At 40.9% G+C, this 22241-nt stretch overlaps 1 long non-coding RNA gene across 1 annotated transcript; it reads left to right on the top strand.

The window, feature by feature from the left end:
* Positions 1 to 549: 549 nt before the first annotated feature.
* LOC124668570 lies at positions 550 to 4371 on the top strand. Its single transcript, XR_006991743.1, has 2 exons — positions 550 to 3420; positions 4034 to 4371. It is a non-coding gene; the product is annotated as an uncharacterized LOC124668570 (long non-coding RNA).
* The last annotated feature ends 17870 nt before the right edge of the window (positions 4372 to 22241 follow it).

Below are 22241 nucleotides of genomic sequence, written 5' to 3' on the forward strand. Positions count from 1 at the left end.
GCAGGCCCCAGGAGCTCAAGATGGTGACTCGAGGCCCTCTGGGCTAGCGGGCGAGCGGCTGACGGCGGTGAGAAGGGGAGGCCACGGCGGCGGGGAAACCCTAGGCGGCGCAGCGCCCGAGCGTGCAAGATCGGAATCTATGGCGTTTTCTCCCCCCACCTCCACCACTCTGCCACATAGCCATGCCCAAGCCTCCTGCTCGGATTTTCTCCCTGCCTTGATCCCCAGATGCGGCGGTTGAGTGGCGGCGGAAAACACCAGGAGCCCTCGCCGAGGTCTTCGATGCCGCTGCTGCGGTGGCTGCAGCAGGTGGCCTGCGATGTTCCGGGACGAAGTGAGGAAGAGGTCAGACATGCCGTCGCTATGGCACAGTGCGAGGGCAAGTCGTGCTAGCCGCGCCGTGGCCTTGCGCCCCTGCAGCAGGTGGCCGGCGATGTCCTGAGCCGGTGCGCTGAAGAGGTCGGCAGGCCGGCGCCATGGTGCCACGCGAGGGCAAGCCGTGCTAGCCACGCTGTGGCCCCGAGCGGCCGTTGGAGCCGGCGGAGGACCCGACGGTGTCCACCGGCAGGGACCACCTCGGGTCGATGGCGACCCAGGGGAGGCCATCCAGATGAACTGTGACATGCCTGCTGCTCGAGTTCGCGCATTTTGATTTTTCTGGGATTAGCGTGTTGAGCGTACGATGAAAACTTTTGCCGCTGCATCGCCTGAAGGAGAGCCGCTGCTTTGATGGCACGAGCGCCCGGCGGCCATCATTAGGAGATGCGCCAACTGCTGCTCTAACCAGATGAGCGTGCCACTTCCGTCACAAGGAGGAGAGCTAGGCAGGAGCTTGGTGGCCATCACTAGGAGGAGCGCCAATTTCTCCTCCAACGTGACGAGCGTGCCATCACCCACTCAAGGATGAGTGCCTGGCTATCGTCCTCGCATCAACAAGGCTGCGTGCACTCAGTTACAGGTCCAGGTTCTTCCCTCTCCCTACTGACACTTCTGATCCCCTTTTTTCTGCATCTTATTCCAATGGAGACGGCTGCGACACAGGGGCGAAGGAGAATGCCCTTTTTGCAAATAGAAGTTCTCCTTCTGTCATGGTAGGTTGCCTCATTGTTTTGGTGAAAATTGAGTTCGTTGGGAAATGTTATTAGCGCTTAATTGACTCCTATCACGCAAAAATTAATTGTCAGTTTGCATTTGAAGTAATATTCTTGCGAGACCACGAAAGCAGAGATAATGGCGACTACTTTGGTCTAGGGACAACCTAGAAAACAACACTTTTTATTCTGAAATGAACTCTCAAGCCGTAAAGTACGGCATCCTTTATCCAGCAGAGGAGGGTGAGAGTGAGCACAGAAATTTCGTTGCCTCTTGGTCTGATGATCCGTCAGCTCCTTTTATTTATTAGCAGTGATGGAGCCACCTCCCTGCAACCCCGGGCAGCACCTGGGCTCATCTGGCAAGCATCCGTTTAGAGCAGTGTTATTCCTAGCGTTTAATGACAACGGTTGTTTCGGCAAACTTTCACTAGCGCATCAGCAGTTAAGGTCTGCCCCGGCTTCCATGACTGGCACGCTACGCCACTGAGGTGAGTGAAACTTGGATCCCATGTTCTACATTCGAATTATTTCATGTTGCTCAGAGTAATCTTACATGACAGTGCATTGCTGCTTAACTAATGCACTATGAATTGTGTGTGTTGATGTGCGGTCACTTTTATCTATTGGAATTTTGATTCCACTAAGGACTGCAGGTGAGTGAAACTTTGATGTCACTAACCCTAACATTTTGTTTGCAGACATTTGTATGTACTAACTATAACTAAGCTAGGTCTATTTAATTTTGTAGGGGGCATAATTTATTTCAAAAGTTAACGAGACATTGATGGATTTGTAATCTTATTCTTAGGTTTATCTACAATGAGGAAAAGATAAACAAATCGTCTTTCCTCCTTCTCCCATTCTGAGAAAGTTATGAAAATTGATGCAATTGTATAATATCTACTCTTCACTATTTTGGGGCGAATATGCAATAAAAACTCTCAGTTACTCATACCATAGTACTATTTTCATTTTTAGATGAATACTGATATGCCCAACTGTGTTCTGATAGATATTTGCAGAATTCACCGAAGCAGAGAGTTGGAGTAAAAATGATGGTTAAAAGTTAACGAGACATTGATGGATTTGTAATCTTATTCTTAGGTTTATCTACAATGAGGAAAAGATAAAAAAATCGTCTTTCCTCCTCCCATTCTGAGAAAGTTATGAAAAATGATGCAATTGTATAATATCTACTCTTCACTATTTTGGGGCGAATATGCAATAAAAACTCTCTGTTACTCATACCATAGTACTATTTTCCTTTTTAGATGAATACTGATATGCCCAACTGTGTTCTGATAGATATTTGCAGAATTCACCGAAGCAGAGTCGGAGTAAAAATGATGGTTGTTGAATGTACTGATTGACCTTGAAGCTCTGTGGAGCACCGCCAACCCCTAATGTTTTTTTTGGGTAAGGCTACTAAGCTTTCATGTTTGTAAATAACAAATGTTGTAATGTACTAATTAACTTCATGTCTAAATTTATCATGTATATAAGAGAGAGAAAAAACCAGGCGAGTGACATTTTTCACTAAGTTTCAGAATATAGCCACTGTTGGCAACAATGTAGTATTTTTATAGATTGAAGTTCAGCTAGATGTCCAATTGGTCCTTAATTTACATTCCCTATCCTCCATCTGTTAGCAAGTACTTGGTATTTATAGCCTTTCACTTTGCTCAGATCGTATGCTCTTCTTCACTGTAGTGGGAGAAATGCAATTCTTAGGTAAACTGCGATGCTGAATACATTGTTATTAGTCATCAATAAATATACCAAGATATGCATTTTTTGTATCATTTCATTATCATTGCAATGACACTGTCAGATCCATCCTTCCCCGCACACTTGCAGAGACATCTTCCAAGTACATACACCATTTCAATGTCCAAACTCATATTTTTTGCGTTTATTTTGCTAAAATCTTCTTGATTCTGAGCACTGGTACTAGAAAGCATAATCCAGTTTAGTGTAAGTTTCTACTATTTCGAAGTAATTTAATCCCATGAATTCGAGTAATGTGGATATCATGCTGATGTTACCACATAATTCCCAGTTTAGCACAGGAGGTAACCTGACTTGTTGTTCTCATTTTTGTGTGCACAAAGAATCACGTTGCAGATTAGGAAGTCTCGCTCTTATTTACGGCAGCGGTGATAGCATAGAACTTCTCTGCGAAACCTGAGCAAACTTCCCTTAGTTTGTGCCTCTTGGTTTTCCTAATTCTGTTTTGTTCTTTCTGACTTATAACTGAACTAGAGGACTTGAATTGGTCAGAGGCAGAGCATGAAGGTGATGATACAGAAGTTGCACGGCCAATAAGGTTAAGTCCAATGCTTAATTTAGCTTCCTTTTCTTGGTAGCATGGTCGACTGTTATTACATTATCCACCAAAACTTGATCTTTGAGTTTTCTCATCTTCTGATCATACAAAGTGCAATGAGATTCACGTAATGTACAAAGAGGATAGTGATTCTTCCACAAATTTGTTTTTACCTTAAATATACTATTTGGGCTGGTCCTTTAGGTGGAATTTTTTTCCTAAATACTAAATCCTTTTGGAAGATAACCTTCCCCGGTTTGGAGAGGGTAATAGGGTGGTTCGCTGCTTCTTTGTCTTAGCAGTTACCAATACACACTCACTTATTAGTCTTTTGCAGTGTTGGTAACTAAGTGAGTTTTATGGGAACATATGTTGGTGTTTCCTCTATCAGATGAAGGAATTGGATAGCTCTTGCACGTTCTGCGTTTCTTAACTGCGGGTGTTTCAGTCTCCTCAATCTGATACATATGATTATTCTTAGATAGATGTTAATGTATGATCTTGGAAGAGCTAAAGATTGGACAGTACTTCTGCTGATTTTGGTGAATATAAACTATATATATGTAATAATAACTCAAAATACCACACATTAACTTTATATTTTCATTTGCAGTTCCAACCTACATCTGCAGTGGGACCTTCCAATCTTCAATATAGATCTTCTTTCAAGTGATTGGTTGTTCTGAATTATGTCAGCTGAGCTCTTGTGCAAAATGCAAGTGCAATAAGTTAATGCCCCACATGATCTGTAGATGTAGTCATATTTTTGGACGTCCAGAATAGTTCCCTTTGCTCAGATGAGAGAAGAGCAGTCTGAGAGAAAGAAAAAAACTAAGCGGACTCACATTTTTTATGAAACATTGTAGTTCTTTCTTTCACCAAACCATTGTACACTGTTGAAAGCATATATACATCTCAGTTTTAAGTTGTAAAATAGATGCAATCTAGCAAGTCACTGTTTGTTATTACCAACATCAAACAGGCTCACCATCTAGGTCTTACATCAATTGATATGTCATGGTTGGCGCGGCGTGCCGGCGCGCCCATTCCTGCTAGTATATACTAATAACCAGACCCTGTTATTTATTGTCAGATTTTATAGTAAAAGGAGTGTGTGTATTTTTTTTTATGTCCATTCATGCTTGCCTCTATTTATCACATCTTCACTGTATTTTATTTCTAAGTAAGCTACATTCAAAAATAATACATTCTCGCTTTCCAAATATATAAAAGAATCATGCATTAGCATTTTTATTTCTTTTGATCTCGTAAGCTCTTTTTTTGCAGTCTATAAGTATATCCTATAATTTTAAAACCATATAGTATTATGTTTAGCACTATACATCAAGTTAAGAATTTATAGGTCATGGTACATTGATGTGCAAATTGCTAGCTATATTTCAACAATTATCATTGTGCTCAATATCCTATTGTTTGACCAGATTCTTATATAATAGACAAAAAGGAGTTGAAGGTTCATGAATTAACATTGAAATGTGTGATTTTTTATTCTATGAACATGGAACTCTGAAGCTTTTATTACTCTTTGAAGAAATGCTTTAGTAAACAAATTTTAAAATATATGCATATTCTTAATTTTAGATTCAAATGAGAAATGTAATTGTCTATTATTGTATTTGTTCAAGCTTTTACTTTTTTGAGACTAATTAAGACATGCAGCCTTGGAAAAAATAGTGCATTAGTAAATTAATTTTAAATTATCGGCATAGTTTTTATACTTTTTACTCAATTTAGAAATATAGCTGTCTCTTAATCATTTTGTATAGCCAACCATGTGTACGTATAGATACTAATACTGGATGCACACATGTATATTTTTATTTATACTCTCTCCCTAGATTGCAAACATGTATATCTCTTTTATGTATTGTACTTAAATTTAAATCTGATTTTTCGTATAATGAATATGTGTCGATATACTGTACTACAAACAAATAGATATGTCAGTCTGTACTCTATCTCCTAATACATTTTAAATTTAGCTAGAGTAGTTCCGTGTGTTTTTTTTCTAAATGCACACATCGGCTTCTCCATGTCCAGTTTGTACGTGATAACTTTTCATATTTTTTTTCCTTCCGTGACAACGCGATTTTTCTGTACATGTTTATTCCAGCTAGCCGGAAACCCATGTACTCTATTCATACGCGTTTATGCAACATGATTTTTCTGTACATATTTGTTTTGCACGGAAAACCTTTTTGCTGCAGGCTGGAAACGTAGTATGTACTCTATTTATAAGTTTTTTTTTTGTCTTGAACAGGCCATGTGGATCTATTAATTGCATAATGGTAAATATAAACCGGACTATTATTTTGAAGAGTCCATGTCGTTTGCAATTAGCACTATGCCACGTCTCCTCTATAAATAAACGTGTCAAATAGACCTACACTGTTACTTAAGTAATAATTTTTAATTAAATCATAGCCATAAATTTTAGATCTAACAATCAATATAATTAAGATGATGTGGATTAACGTGGTGTCTCTATTTTAAACATCCGTATTTTACTTTTAGTATATAATAGATAGATTAGAAGGAGAGGAATCAAATGCTTAAGAAATTCCCACAAGGTTTCCCCCATTATGAAGCCCTAGCAAGAAATTCCCAAAATGTAAAACGGAACCCTAGAATTCCAAATCAATCAAATCCTCATGGACGGCGACGCTCATGGCCTCCTTGCCTTGCACGTAGAGGTCGCCTCCTCATGGCCGGCTCCATGATGGAGCCGCTGCTCTTCCGGGAAAGGACGTCGATCGGCGCTTATGGACCACGACGCCGTCCGCTCCCTATCGGAGAGGACGCGCAGAATTACGCACTTGGGAGGGAAGAACGAAGAAGACCCGGGGCTCCGAGCCTCACCTTCGTCGCTCAAACGGTCAACGGTTCACCGGCGAGCACCACCTCCTCCCCAAGCTAGCGGCGACGCACAGGCCACACTTGACGAAGCAGCTTGCGGGATCCAATCCACAGCACGCTGCTCCGCTGAGCGGAGCCACAACATGTCAGGATCCCGGGGGATCTGACCGGAAGAGGATCACAAAGAACACAAATTTGAGGAGAATTCGAGAGAGATAAATTTCCAGAACTAAATAAAAGGTAAATTGCAGGAAAGCAAGATAAAATTAGGGTTCATATTTCTTGGTTGATTGCAACAAGATACAAGGGATAGGTTATATAGACCTAACCAACTACAACATGACAACCACAGGTGGAATACCGATACTACCCTTACAGCTATTAACACAATATTCAATACTACTAATCTTATTATTACACACCACTACTAGTGCCTGACATTACCCCCTCCTCAAGACCATTGCTCAGCAATGGACAAGTTTCTTCAAAAACTTTTATCATTATCAACTATCCTTCAGGATTTATTCACCATAATAGGGAGGTAGAAATGTAATAAAGAAAATATCCATTTCCCTGTTCTGAATATATATTGGTGAAGATAGCAGCAAATGCTTTGCACTGTCAGTCTCATGGACCCCTCGCCGGACAAGCTTCCATTGGTCATGAAGGAAGATCAAGATGTATGCATATTCAGATGATGCAACGCCAATAGATGTACTACTGCAGTTGTTAGTCTTAATCATGGGTACGTGCAGCTCCTGTAGGAAAACAGACGCAGTGCACTAAGAATGACACAGCTGAGTCCAGAACTTCAGGCCAACCGGTTGCTCAATAAAAAAAATAGCTTGAATAATGTCTGCATACAATGAACTGGATTTGCAACTGCAGTTTCTTCTAGCCTAGTATCCATTTGGTTCAAAATTCCAGGATCCCATAAGAACTGAATTTCATGATTTTCATGGCTTGCTGGCACTCTGCAGTAACAGCTCTGCTTTGGTACACAAGTGAACACTCCAAACTGGACTCTCATTGTGAGCACATATAGGAGTATAAAAATTCGACTTGTTGTCAGCATTGAGGTTTGAGGAACAACTAGAATACCTTTGTTTAGTGCTGAACTCAAAATTGTATTGTCTCCTAGATCCCATTCTTTTCTACACTCACGAGTTACCAACACCTTGAACGATGGGTCTCTTAGCTGTTGTATGTGTACTTCTTGAGATAAATGTGCAGCCCTTTGCATGATAAAGACAGTAGGATGGCGTACATGATTAATTCCATTGGAAACAATATATTGCATGTAGTCTGTCATTTGCACTGCTGTGGTTGCGCATAGTGATTGCAAGAAGTTTGTATCTCCTGGATCCCATAGCAGCCTTAATTTGCTCATACTATGATCAACACTGAGCTGGCTTGATCTTGTGACAAGTGAATCGGAGGCCTTCATAACTGGACAATGGCATGCCCTCTCATCATTTTGCTGCTGCAGCTCAATAGTGAAATCCCTCACACCTGAGATAATGTTTATGCGAGTACTATCTTCTTTCTCGTACACATCATAATTTGGCATGCTCTTGGATGCCTGAAACTGCATTTGGTCAGTAGCAGTAGCAGACAAGGGAGGCTATTGGAATGATAATACAATTTCTGATGCCTTGCTGAAACACTTGGGAAGCTGTCCACTTTCTTGTTGCTCTCCTTCATATGGATGCTGCTCAGGAGGGCTAACGAACACATGAACTGACTCATCAGTGTGGCCCTTTGTGTTGACATCATAGGCATGGGATACTCGCTCAGGAGGCCTCGCAAAAGCAGTTGGCAAAGTGGTCACTTTTCTGTTGCTCCGGAGTGCCAAGAAACACATCAACCAATTCAGTTGAGCAGCCATCCATGTCATCATCATAGGCATCAAACAATGGACCAAGAGTAGCTCGATCTAGCAGATAATTTTCTGGTAGCCCATAGAAGCTATGCTCGGTACCATCTGCTCGAATTACAGTTTGGCGCTTGAGATTATCAAAGCCATAATGGTGTGGCTGTCCACCAAGATCATGCTCATACAGATTGTTGCTTCCACCTTGCACACATGAACTCTGAATTTTATTTGGACTCCCACAACAATAGTTCTCATATTCAGATAGTGGTGTTGGCATTTCACCGAACACTTTCGGGGCAGCATATTCAGTAGCTCCGGAGAAAATTGAGGGAGCAGACGAGAACACCGTGCTTCCCGATGATTTTGTGAAGCCGAACATCGGAGTAGGGGCAGGGATGGTGCTTGACACGGATGAGCCGAGGTGGTACCGGAGAAGGACCTTGGCATTGACGCAGCGGACCAATTGTTCTGCTTGTTTTGCTGGGTTGTTGAGGCAGAGAGCACAATTTCCATCTCCCTGGGTTGCTGAGGGACAGCTTCGTGGTGTCCGTCTTGTGCAGCCTGAAGTGGACAATGGCCGTCCGCCGGAGGATGGGCTCCATCTGCCTCAGGACAAGATCTTCTGCGTTGAAGGGTTCGACCAGCGGAATGAGATGGAGAAGCTCGCGCAGTGTACTTGGCCACTTCCTTGGGAGGAGATGAGGTGGGGTCGACGGTCCCTGATGGCGTGTATTTCACACGTTCGTTGGGCAACCCCAAGAGGAAGGTATGATGCGCACAGCAGCAAGTTTTCCCTCAGAAAGAAACCAAGGTTTATCGAACCAGGAGGAGCCAAGAAGCACGTTGAAGGTTGATGGCGGCGGGATGTAGTGCGGCGCAACACCGGAGATTCCGGCGCCAACGTGGAACCTGCACAACACAACCAAAGTACTTTGCCCCAACGAAACGGTGAGGTTGTCAATCTCACCGGCTTGCTGTAACAAAGGATTAACCGTATTGTGTGGAAGATGATTGTTTGCGAGAGAAAATAGTAAAAACAAGTATTGCGGCAGATTTGTATTTCGAGTATTAAAGAATGGACCGGGGTCCACGGTTCACTAGAGGTGTCTCTCCCATAAGATAAAAGCATGTTGGGTGAACAAATTACAGTCGGGCAATTGACAAATAGAGAGGGCATAACAATGCACATACATGACATGATAAGTATAGTGAGATTTAATTGGGCATTACGACAAAGTACATAGACCGCCATCCAACTACATCTATGCCTAAAAGTCCACCTTCGAGGTTATCATCCGAACCCCTTCCGGTATTAAGTTGCAAAGCAACGAGACAATTGCATTAAGTATGGTGCGTAATGTAATCAACAACTACATCCTCGGACATAGCGCCAATGTTTTATCCCTAGTGGCAACAGACACAACACAACCTTAGAACTTTGCGTCACTTGTCCCGGGTGTCAATGCGGGCATGAACCCACTATCGAGCATAAATACTCCCTCTTGGAGTTAAAAGTAAAAACTTGGCCAGAGCCTCTACTAGTAACGGAGAGCATGCAAGATCATAAACAACACATATGTAATAACTTGATAATTAACATGACATGGTATTCTCTATCCATCGGATCCCGACAAACACAACATAGAGTATTACGGATAGATGATCTTGATCATGTTAGGCAGCTCACAAGATCCAACAATGAAGCACAATGAGGAGAAGACAACCATCTAGCTACTGCTATGGACCCATAGTCCGGGGGTGAACTACTCACTCATCACTCCGGAGGCGACCATGGCGGTGTAGAGTCCTCCGGGAGATGAATCCCCTCTCCGGCGAGGGTGCGGGAGGAGATCTCCGAGAATCCCCCGAGATGGGATCGGCGGCGGCGGCGTCTCGGTAAGGTTTTCCGTATCGTGGTTTTTCGCCTCGGGGGTTTCGCGACGGAGGCTTTAAGTAGGCGGAAGGGCGAGTCGGGGGCCGGACGAGGGGCCACACCATAGGCGGCGCGGGCCCCCCTGGCCACGCCGCCACGTGGTGTCGCCACCTCGTGGCCCCACTTCGTATGTTCTTCGGTCTTCTGGAAGCTCCGTGGAAAAATAGGCCCCTGGGTCTTCGTTTCGTCCAATTCCGAGAATATTTCGTTACTAGGATTTACGAAACCAAAAATAGCGAGAAACGAGAACTGGCACTTCGGCATCTTGTTAATAGGTTAGTTCCAGAAAATGCACAAATATGACATAAAGTGTGCATAAAACATGTAGGTATCATCAATAATATGGCATAGAACATAAGAAATTATCGATACATCGGAGACGTATCAAGCATCCCCAAGCTTAGTTCTGCTCGTCCCGAGCAGGTAAAACGATAACAAAGATAATTTCTGAAGTGATATGCCATCATAACCTTGATCATACTATTTGTAAACATATGTAGTGAATGCAGTGATCAAAACAATGGTAATGACATGAGTAAACAAGTGAATCATATAACAAAGACTTTTCATGAATAGTACTTCAAGACAAGTATTAATAAGTCTTGCATAAGAGTTAACTCATAAAGCAATAAATCAAAGTAAAGGTATTGAAGCAACACAAAGGAAGATTAAGTTTCAGCGGTTGCTTTCAACTTGTAACATGTATATCTCATGGATAATAGTCAACATAGAGTAATATAACAAGTACAATATGCAAGTATGTAGGAATCAATGCACAGTTCACACAAGTGTTTGCTTCTTGAGGTGGAGAGAGATAGGTGAAGCTGACTCAACATAAAAGTAAAGAGAATGGTCCTTCAAAGAGGAAAGCATCGATTGCTATATTTGTGCTAGAGCTTTTATTTTGAAAACATGAAACAATTTTGTCAACGGTAGTAATAAAGCATATGAGTTATGAAAATTATATCTTACAAGTTGCATGCCTCATGCATAGTATACTAATAGTGCCCGCACCTTGTCCTAATTAACTTGGACTACCGGATCTTTGCAATGCACATGTTTTGACCAAGTGTCACAATGGGATACCTCCATGCCGCCTGTATACAAAGGTCTAAGGAGAAAGCTCGCATTTTGGATTTCTCGCTTTTGATTATTCTCAACTTAGACATCCATACCGGGACAACATGGACAACAGATAATGGACTCCTCTTTAATGCATAAGCATGTGGCAACAATTATTATTCCCATATGAGATTGAGGATATATGTCCAAAACTGAAACTTCCACCATGAATCATGGCTTTAGTTAGCGGCCCAAAGTTCTTCTCTAACAATATGCATGCTCCAACCATGAAGGTGGTAGATCTCTCTTGCTTCAGACAAGACGGACATGCATAGCAACTCACATGATATCCAACAAAGAATAGTTGATGGCGTCCCCAGAAGCATGGTTATCTCACAACAAGCAACTTAATAAGAGATAAAGTGCATAAGTACATATTCAATACTACAATAGTTTTTAAGCTATTTGTCCCATGAGCTATATATTGTAAAGGTGAATGATGGAATTTTAAAGGTAGCACTCAAGCAATTTACTTTGGAATGGCGGATAAATACCATGTAGTAGGTAGGTATGGTGGACACAAATGGCATAGTGGTTGGCTCAAGTATTTTGGATGCATGAGAAGTATTCCCTCTCGATACAAGGTTTAGGCTAGCAAGGTTATTTGAAACAAACACAAGGATGAACGGTACAGCAAAACTCACATAAAAGACATATGGTAAACATTATAAGACTCCATACCGTCTTCCTTGTTGTTCAAAACTCAATACTAGATATTATCTAGACTCTAGAGAAACCAAATATGCAAACCAAATTAGCAAGCTCTAAGTATTTCTTCATTAATGGGTGCAAAGTATATGATGCAAGAGCTTAAACATGAGCACAACAATTGCCAAGTATCACATTATCCAAGACATTATAGCATTTTACTACATGTATCATTTTCCAATTTCAACCATATAACAATTTAACGAAGAAGAAACTTCGCCATGAATACTATGAGTAGAGCCTAAGGACATATTTGTCCATATGCTACAGCGGAGCGTGTCTCTCTCCCATAAAGTGAATGCTAGGATCCATTTTATTCAAACAAAACAAAAAAACAAAAACAAACCGACGCTCCAAGCAAAGTGCATAAGATGTGACGGAATAAAAATATAGTTTCGGGGAGGAACTCGATAATGTTGTCGATGAAGAAGGGGATGCCTTGGGCATCCCCAAGCTTAGACGCTTGAGTCTTCTTATAATATGCAGGGGTGAACCACCGGGCATCCCCAAGCTTAGAGCTTTCACTCTCCTTGATCATATTGCATCATACTCCTCTCTTGATCCTTGAAAACTTCCTCCACACCAAACTCGAAACAACTCATTAGAGGGTTAGTGCATAATAAAAATTCACATGTTCAGAGGTGACACAATCATTTTTAACACTTCTGGACATTGCATAAAGCTACTGGACATTAATGGATCAAAGAAATTCATCCAACATAGCAAAAGAGGCAATGCGAAATAAAAGACAGAATCTGTCAAAACAGAACAGTCCGTAAAGATGGATTTTATCAGGCCACCATACTTGCTCAAACGAAAATGCTCAAATTGAATGAAAGTTGCGTACATATCTGCGGATCATGCTCGTAAATTGGCTTAATTTTCTGAGCTACCTACAGGGAGATAGACCCAGATTCGTGACGACAAAGAAATGCAGAGCTACGCGAGTAATCCAAATCTAGTACTTACTTTTCTATCAAAGACTTACTTGGCACAACAAAATATAAAACTAAGATAAGGAGAGGTTGCTACAGTAGTAAACAACTTCCAAGACACAAATATAAAACAAAAATACTGTAGTAAAAACATGGGTTGTCTCCCATAAGCGCTTTTCTTTAACGCCTTTCAGCTAGGCGCGGAAAGTGTATCTCAAGTAACATCAAGAGACGAAGCATCAACATCATAATTTGTTCTAATAATAGAATCATAAGGTAACTTCATTCTCTTTCTAGGGAAGTGTTCCATACCTTTCTTGAGAGGAAATTGATATTTAATATTACCTTCCTTCATATCAATAGTGGCACCAACGGTTCGAAGAAAAGGTCTTCCCAATATAATGGGGCAAGATGCATTGCATTCAATATCCAAGACAACAAAATCAACGGGGACAAGGTTATTGTTAACCATAATATGAACATTATCAACTTTCCCCAAAGGTTTCTTTTTAGCATTATCAGCGAGATTAGCATCCAAATAACAGTTTTTCAATGGTGGCAAGTCAAGCATATCATAGACTTTTTTAGGCATAACAGAAATACTTGCACCAAGATCACATAAAGCATTACAATCAAAATCTTTAACTCTCATTTTAATGATGGGCTCCCAACCATCTTCTAGCTTTCTAGGAATAGAAGTTTCAAGTTTTAGTTTCTCTTCTCTAGCTTTTATGAGAGCATTTGTAATATGTTTTGTGAAAGCCAAATTTATAGCACTAGCATTAGGACTTTTAGCAAGTTTTTGTAAGAACTTTATAACTTCAGAGATGTGGAAATCATAAAAATCTAAATCATTACAATCTAAAGCAATGGGATTATCATCCCCAAGGTTGGAAAAAATTTCAGCAGTTTTATCACAAGCAGTTTCAACAGTTTTAGCAGTTTCAGGTAATTTTGCGCGCTTTGCACTAGGAGTAGAAGCATTGCCAACACTAATTATTTTACCATTGATAGTAGGAGGTGCAGCAGCATATGAATCATTAGCCTTGCTAGTGGTGGTAATAGTCCAAACTTTAGCTACATTTTCCTTTTTAGCTAGTTTTTCATTTTCTTCTCTATCCCACCTAGCACGCAGTTCAGCCATTAATCTTATATTCTCATTAATTCTAACTTGGATGGCATTTGCTGTAGTAACAATTTTATTTTCAATATCCTCAGGTTTAGCAGCCATTTTATTAATTAAAGAAGATTGTGACGTAGACATGTATGAGATTCGGGTTTCAGCATTTGCAAGTTTAGTTTGCAACCCAGAAATCTCCATATTCAGATTTTCAAGTTGATTTCCTATATTCTTCAACAAGGTAGATTGCTCATTCATAGTTTTAGTAAACAACTTATTTTTCTCATATTGTGATTGCATAAAGCTCTTGGTGGATCTTTCAATTTCTAACATCTTTTCCTCATTAGGTGAAACATATCTATTATAAGAATTACCATTAGCAGGATATGGTCTAGAATTTTGAGCAACCAATGAAGCTAACGGAACATTATTAGGATCAACATTAGTCCTACCATTAACAAGCATAGACATAATAGCATCAATCTTATCATTCAAGGAAGAGGATTCTTTAACAGAATTTACCTTCTTACCACTGTGGAGCTCTTTCCGTGTGCCATTCAGAGTAATTAACCATCATATTATCAAGGAGCTTTGTTGCTTCACCAAGAGTGATGGTCATAAAGGTACCTCCAGCAGCTGAATCCAATAAATTCCGCGAAGAAAAATTTAGTCCTGCATAGAAGGTTTGGATGATCATCCAAGTAGTCGATCCATGGGTTGGGCAGTTTTTAACCAGAGATTTCATTCTTTCCCAAGCTTGAGCAACATGTTCATTATCTAATTTTTTAAAATTCATTATGCTACTCCTCAAAGATATAATTTTAGCGGGGGATAATATCTACCAATAAAAGCATCCTTGCATTTAGTCCATGAATCAATACTATTTTTAGGCGAGAGATAGCAACCAATCTTTAGCTCTTCCTCTTAATGAGAAAGGAAACAATTTTAATTTTATAATGTCACCATCTACATCTTTATACTTTTGCATTTCACATAGTTCAACAAAATTATTGAGATGGGCAGCAGCATCATCGGAACTAACACCAGAAAATTGCTCTCGCATAACAAGATTAAGTAAAGCGAGGTTTAATTTCAAAGAATTCTGCTGTAGTAGCAGGTGGAGCAATAGGTGTGCATAAGAAATCATTATTATTTGTGCTAGTGAAGTCACACAACTTAGTATTTTCAGGGTTGGCCATTTTAGCAGTAGTAAATAAAGCAAACTAGATAAAGTAAATGCAAGTAAACTAATTTTTTTGTGTTTTTGATATAGCAAACAAGACAGTAAATAAAGTAAAGCTAGCAACTAATTTTTTTTGTGTTTTGATATAAGTGCAGCAAACAAAGTAGTAAATAAAATAAAGCATGACAAAAATAAAGTAAAGAGATTGAGAAGTGGAGACTCCCCTTGCAGCGTGTCTTGATCTCCCCGGCAACGGCGCCAGAAAATATGCTGGCGCGTAGTTGACGTGGGAGTTAGAAATCTTTGTGGTGTAGCTTTTCTTCAGTTCCCGGCAACGGCGCCGGAAAATATGCTTGATGGCGTGTATTTCACACGTTCGTTGGGCAACCCCAAGAGGAAGGTATGATGCGCACGGCAGCAAGTTTTCCCTCGGAAAGAAACCAAGGTTTATCGAACCGGGAGGAGCCAAGAAGCACGTTGAAGGTTGATGGCGGCGGGATGTAGTGCGGCGCAACACCGGAGATTCCGGCGCCAACGTGGAACCCGCACAACACAACCAAAGTACTTTGCCCCAACGAAACGAGTGAGGTTGTCAATCTCACCGGCTTGCTGTAACAAAGGATTAACCGTATTGTGTGGAAGATGATTGTTTGCAGAGAAAATAGTAAAAACAAGTATTGCAGCAGATTTGTATTTCAGTATTAAAGAATGGACCGGGGTCCACAGTTCACTAGAGGTGTCTCTCCCATAAGATAAAAGCATGATGGGTGAACAAATTACAGTCGGGCAATTGACAAATAGAGAGGGCATAACAAAGCACATACATGACATGATAAGTATAGTGAGATTTAATTGGGCATTACGACAAAGTACATAGACCGCCATCCAAGCTGCATCTATGCCTAAAAAGTCCACCTTCGGGTTATCATCCGAACCCCTTCCAGTATTAAGTTGCAAAGCAACGAGACAATTGCATTAAGTATGCTGCGTAATGTAATCAACAACTACATCCTCGGACATAGCGCCAATGTTTTATCCCTAGTGGCAACGAGCACAACACAACCTTAGAACTTTCATCGTCATCGTCCCGGTGTCAATGCGAGGCATGAACCCACTATCGAGCATAAATACTCCCTCTTGGAGTTAAAAGTAAAAACTTGGCCAGAGCCTCTACTAGTAACGGAGAGCATGCAAGATCATAAACAACACATATGTAATAACTTGATAATTAACATGACATGGTATTCTCTATCCATCGGATCCCGACAAACACAACATAGAGTATTACAGATAGATGATCTTGATCATGTTAGGCAGCTCACAAGATCCAACAATGAAGCACAATGAGGAGAAGACAACCATCTAGCTACTGCTATGGACCCATAGTCCAGGGGTGAACTACTCACTCATCACTCCGGAGGCGACCATGGCGGTGTAGAGTCCTCCGGGAGATGAATCCCCTCTCCGGCAGGGTGCCGGAGGAGATCTCCAGAATCCCCCGAGATGGGATCGGCGGCGGCGGCGTCTCGGTAAGGTTTTCCGTATCGTGGTTTTTCGCCTCGGGGGTTTCGCGACGGAGGCTTTAAGTAGGCGGAAGGGCGAGTCGGGGGCCGGACGAGGGGGCCACACCATAGGGCGACGCGGGCCCCCACGGCCGCGCCGCCACGTGGTGTCGCCACCTCGTGGCCCCACTTCGTATGTTCTTCGGTCTTCGGAAGCTCCGTGGAAAAATAGGCCCCTGGGTCTTCGTTTCGTCCAATTCCGAGAATATTTCGTTACTAGGATTTCCGAAACCAAAAACAGCAGAAAACGAGAGCTGGCACTTCGGCATCTTGTTAATAGGTTAGTTCCAGAAAATGCACAAATATGACATAAAGTGTGCATAAAACATGTAGGTATCATCAATAATATGGCATAGAACATAAGAAATTATCGATACGTCGGAGACGTATCAGTCCAGCGTGTGGCGGCTCTGGGGCTGGGGGTGCTCTCGGGCGCCATGTCCTTGCCCATCTCCTGAATTGGGTCAACTTGGGTGGGGATTTGGGATGCCTCCCGCGTCTGGCAAGAGGAATCATAGGGGAAAGTGGATGGGGTGGTGGAAGGAGCCTGGTGTGGAGCAGGCGGTGGCCAGTTTGGGGAGAAGCCGGACGCTGGCGTGTATTCAGCGGAGGCGGCAGGCGGGTAGGGGAAGGGAGGTGAGGCATCGTAGAAGCAGGGGAAAGGGGAGGTGTAGTAGCCGCCGGAAAAACTAGGAGGTGGGTAGGCGACGGCGGAAGAAAAGCAGCAAGGGGTGTACGGTGGTACTCCACAGCCACACGGGGGCAGAGGAACCGCGGTGGTGGGGAAGAAGGGCGTTGGCACGGTCGCCATGGATCCGAATCGGGAGTAGCTGGTGGCTGATTTCGGAAGGGAGGTGGAGAATTGCTACCGAACAGATGAATTAGTCGCCGGGTGCGGCCGTAAGCAAGAGGAAAGAAATCAAGGACGACGGGAAGGTGGGTGGGAAGCAGGTCGATCAATGAAACTCGCTCTGATACCACTTTGTCAGGATTCCGGTGGATCTCACCGGAAGAGGATCACGAAGAACACAAATTCGAGGAGAATTCGAGAGACATAAATTGCTATAACTAAATAAAAAGTAAATTGCAGGAAAGCAAGATAAAATTAGGGTTCATATTTCTGGTTGATTGTAACATGATACAAGGGGTAGGTTATATAGACCTAACCAACTACAACATGACAACCACAGGTCGAATACCGATACTACCCTTACAGCTATTAACACACTATTTCATACTACTAATCTTACTATTACACACCACTACTAGTGCCTGACACAACGCCGCCGGGAAAGGGCATGCTTTGGCCGCCACCACCATGACGCGCGCCGTCATGGATTGGCAGGCAACCGGCGTCCATCGGCAGCTGGAAATCGGGAAAAGAGAATGAAATGGGGATTAGGGTTAGGTTTGACCGGTTGCTGGTTTTGTTCGAGCCACAACGATTTTCGGCCGTCCATTTAGATCCGACGGCCTAGATCGCTGCGGGTATGGTACCGGGTCTCAGGAGCTTAATAGGCCAAATTAGACTATGGGCTTTGGCCCAGGTTTCTTTGCCCATAAAGTTCTGTTGCGTTTTTTTCTGCTACTGGCCTAGAAGCACTAATGGGCTGTAGATTTTGTTTTGGGCCGGATTGCATCTGTTTCTATTTTCTGGCTATTTCCAGTACTATATGTGCCTTTTAATTAATAATGTTTATTATGAGAATAATATGCTCATATTTTGATGAAATTTTAATGCTCTTTTTTATGTTTTATGAGAATAATGGTAATGTTTTGTTTGCCTTTTCATGACATATATGGTTATTGCTATAAGATGATGTTGATTTTGAGCAAAATTATGGTAACCTATCATAATTTTGAATATTATGTTACAAAATTTATTTAGTTTTGAGCAAGAAGTTTATGATGATGTCATTACTATGATATTATTTATGTCTTGGTGATGTTCACAATACTAACGATTTTATGTTGATGTTATTTCTTAATGATGTGATCATGACTAATGGGCTGAATGATTATGGTTGCATGGTTCGGTTTTCCGCACTGCACTATGTAACCAAATAATGTTGAGAAATTATTCCAAGTATTGTGTCGGTGCGTTTTGTCTTTTGACATGCACTGAAGGTGATGAAGGCTCATAATGATGTTGATTCTCTAAAGAAGGAAGTTTTTTGTTTGGAGACTTTCATTGTGATATTTAAACCATGGTCATGTGTTGTCATTTATTTGACTCTTATTGCTTACCAATTATTTGGTGAACCATGATGTAATTTAATGTCCAGATTTCATTTGGAGAATACTTATGGTTGATGTTAATGTCATTTTCGTTGTGAATGTCACTTTCATGTTTACTCACGAAAGTGTCATTTTCATTATTAATATTCAAAATGAATGTTACTCTGTACCATGCCCGATGTTGTCGAAATTATGGTGTCAAAGTTTAGGAAAAAAATGATCAATGATGGATTATGAATCCATGTGTATAACATAGTGGGTTGTATTATGTTATTAATACTTCATGTTAATGCTTGGTATAAACTTAGCAAATGTTCTCACTAGTCATTATGTGATTTTAAGTTTCTCCGGTCAAATGTAACCAACGAGAAGTTTTGATCGGAGATTTTAACTATGAGCATATGATATATGGTACATGACGGTATTTTGACCAACATTGGTTATTGTCATGTGCCATTTCTTTTTGTATAAATAAGTTTCTTTTCCGTTTTCAGCCCAACAGTGATACGGATTAGAACAACAAATAAACTTGTTGTGATTCTAATCATTGCAAGTTTTACTCATGTCTGATGTTTTATAATGATGCTTATAAAGATTTTGTCCCTTTTTTTTCATCCCAATGGATAAGGGGTTTTGCTATGAGGACAATGACGAATAAAGCATTGTAAGACAATTTGATTCTTTATATGAACATTTTTGTTCTTTGGAATGAAATCATTTTATATAAGTCTCACCATGTGGTGAGAATTTTTATGTCCTCGGTGCATGTATCTTTTGTAATGATTATGTGTGCTATGACACAATTATGATGTAAGAGAGGTGAGAAATTATACTTCGTTGAAATTATGGTAAGTTTACCACATTCGAAGAGGGAAAGGGAATGTCTCATTTGACATGGGTCATCGTACTCATTTTTCTTATGCTAGAATGATATTGTATTAATTCTCCGAGTATGATGGAACCAACAAGAAGTCCTACCTGGAGTGTGAATGAATGAGAATCACATTAATGTTTTGACTCCTTTTCATGTTAATGTGTTATTACTCCCTTATGAACATTGTGAAACACACATGAATGATAAAGTGGCAAGTTTGCCATTTTAATGTCGATTATGGTGTAGCATGTGGCTTTTGATTATATTTCCGACCAATGTCGTTTATGATCGTTTGCCATGCTTCGCTAAAGTGGCGAGTTTGTTAGTACCATGTGGTTCACGATTGTAATTCTGACCAACGTCGTTTATAATCATGTCCCACATTTCATCAAGTTCTTTTCCACCTTCTGCCTAACCGTGTTGTGGTTTAGAACTGAAATGAAGTGTTATAAAGTTTTGGAGCCATGTTCTCGAAAGTAAATTGATCATCAGGAACCTGGAACTTATGAGCATAAATTTTTAGGAGAATTCCATTAGATCTTTGTTCCTATGCATCAGGTAGGTTGAGAGTTATGCAATCCCTAATGCTACACTTGTGTTGAGTCTCAACCATTTTCTTGTGAGAAACAATGTGTGCGAAAATTCATCTTAGTGGTTTTTAGCCATATAGGATGAATATTATTATCTTTAGTGATGTATGAAACTTAGTAAAGTTTCCTGAATGGGTTAAATAATGGCTCCACAAAACTAAATATGACTCTGGGGAAATCTTAAAAGGATCAAACAAAGAATGTTACAATAGTACCTCAAGACGAGGGGAGTAAGTTTCACTAATTTATGTAGATTGAATGTTATTGGCTATCCAAGAGTTTTCAATCTTCTAATTATGATATAAAGGATCTTGGTAATGCCTTCATGCTTTGATTGTGTTGAGGTTCACCAAGATATAAATATATGTCCAAAAGGAGTATAAGTTCTACATTATGGTGACATACGGAAATAGAGTACGAAAAGAAAATATTATGTACTAGTACTTTACCTCACCTGCTACTAAATTAAAGGGCAATAAAGATGGGAATTTCAATGTCCAAGGAACCATTTTAAACTGATCAGATAACGTGGGTTCCTTATGTTTCAGTTGTCAGAGCAACTTGTGTATTCAATAATGAACACGCCCTACTTACAACCGGGATAATTGGCAAATACAGTAAGTTCAGAAATGGACCATTGGAAAAGTCGTCAAAATGTCTTGCGATACATGCAAGATAATAAAGTTTACATGCTTATTTGTAACATGCTGATGTCTACGGGAGCTTCTATTCTTGTAGACAGTGTTGGGCCTCCAAGAGCAGAGGTTTGTAGAACAGCAGCAAGTTTCCCTTAAGTGGATCACCCAAGGTTTATCGATCTCAGGGAGGAAGAGGTCAAAGATATCCCTCTCATTCAACCCTGCAACCACAAAGCAAGAAGTCTCTTGTGTCCCCAACACACCTAATAGGTGCACTAGTTCGGCGAAGAGATAGTGAAATACAGGTGGTATAAATAAGTATGAGCAGTAGCAACGGTGCCAGAATAGTGCTTGCTGGCGTGTAGTTGATGGTGGTAGTATTGCAGCAGTAGTAACACAGTAAAACAGTAAACAAGCAGCGATAGCAGTATTTAGGAACAAGGCCTAGGGATTACACTTTCACTAGTGGACACTCTCAACATTGATCACATAACAGAATAGATAAATGCATACTCTACACTCTTGTTTGGATGATGAACACATTGCGTAGGATTACACGAACCCTCAATGCCGGAGTTAACAAGCTCCACAATTCAATGTTCATATTTAAATAACCTTAGAGTGCATGAAAGATCAATTCGACTAAACCAAGTACTAACATAGTATGCACATCTGTCACCTTCACACTATGTAGGAGGAATAGATCACATCAATACCATCATAGCAATAGTTAATTTCATAATCTACAAGAGATCATAATCATAGCTTACGCCAAGTACTAACACGGATGCACACACTCGTCACCATTACACCGTGCAGGAGGAATAAAACTACTTTAATAACATTGCTAGAGTAGCACATAGATAAATTGTGATACAAAACACATTGCAATCATAAAGAGATATAAATAAGCACTTCACTACGCCATTCATAACAGTGAGTAAGTATTTGTGAAATATAGCCTAAGAGACCCACACGGTGCACACACTGTCACCTTTACACACGTGGGACAAGGAGTCTCCGGAGATCACATAAGTAAAACTCACTTGACTAGCACAATGACATCTAGATTACAAGCATCATCATATGAATCTCAATCATGTAAGGCAGCTCATGAGATTATTGTATTGAAGTAGATAGGAGAGAGATGAACCACATAGCTACC

Source organism: Lolium rigidum, chromosome 6 (assembly GCF_022539505.1).
Source record: "Lolium rigidum isolate FL_2022 chromosome 6, APGP_CSIRO_Lrig_0.1, whole genome shotgun sequence".
NCBI lineage: Eukaryota > Viridiplantae > Streptophyta > Magnoliopsida > Poales > Poaceae > Lolium > Lolium rigidum.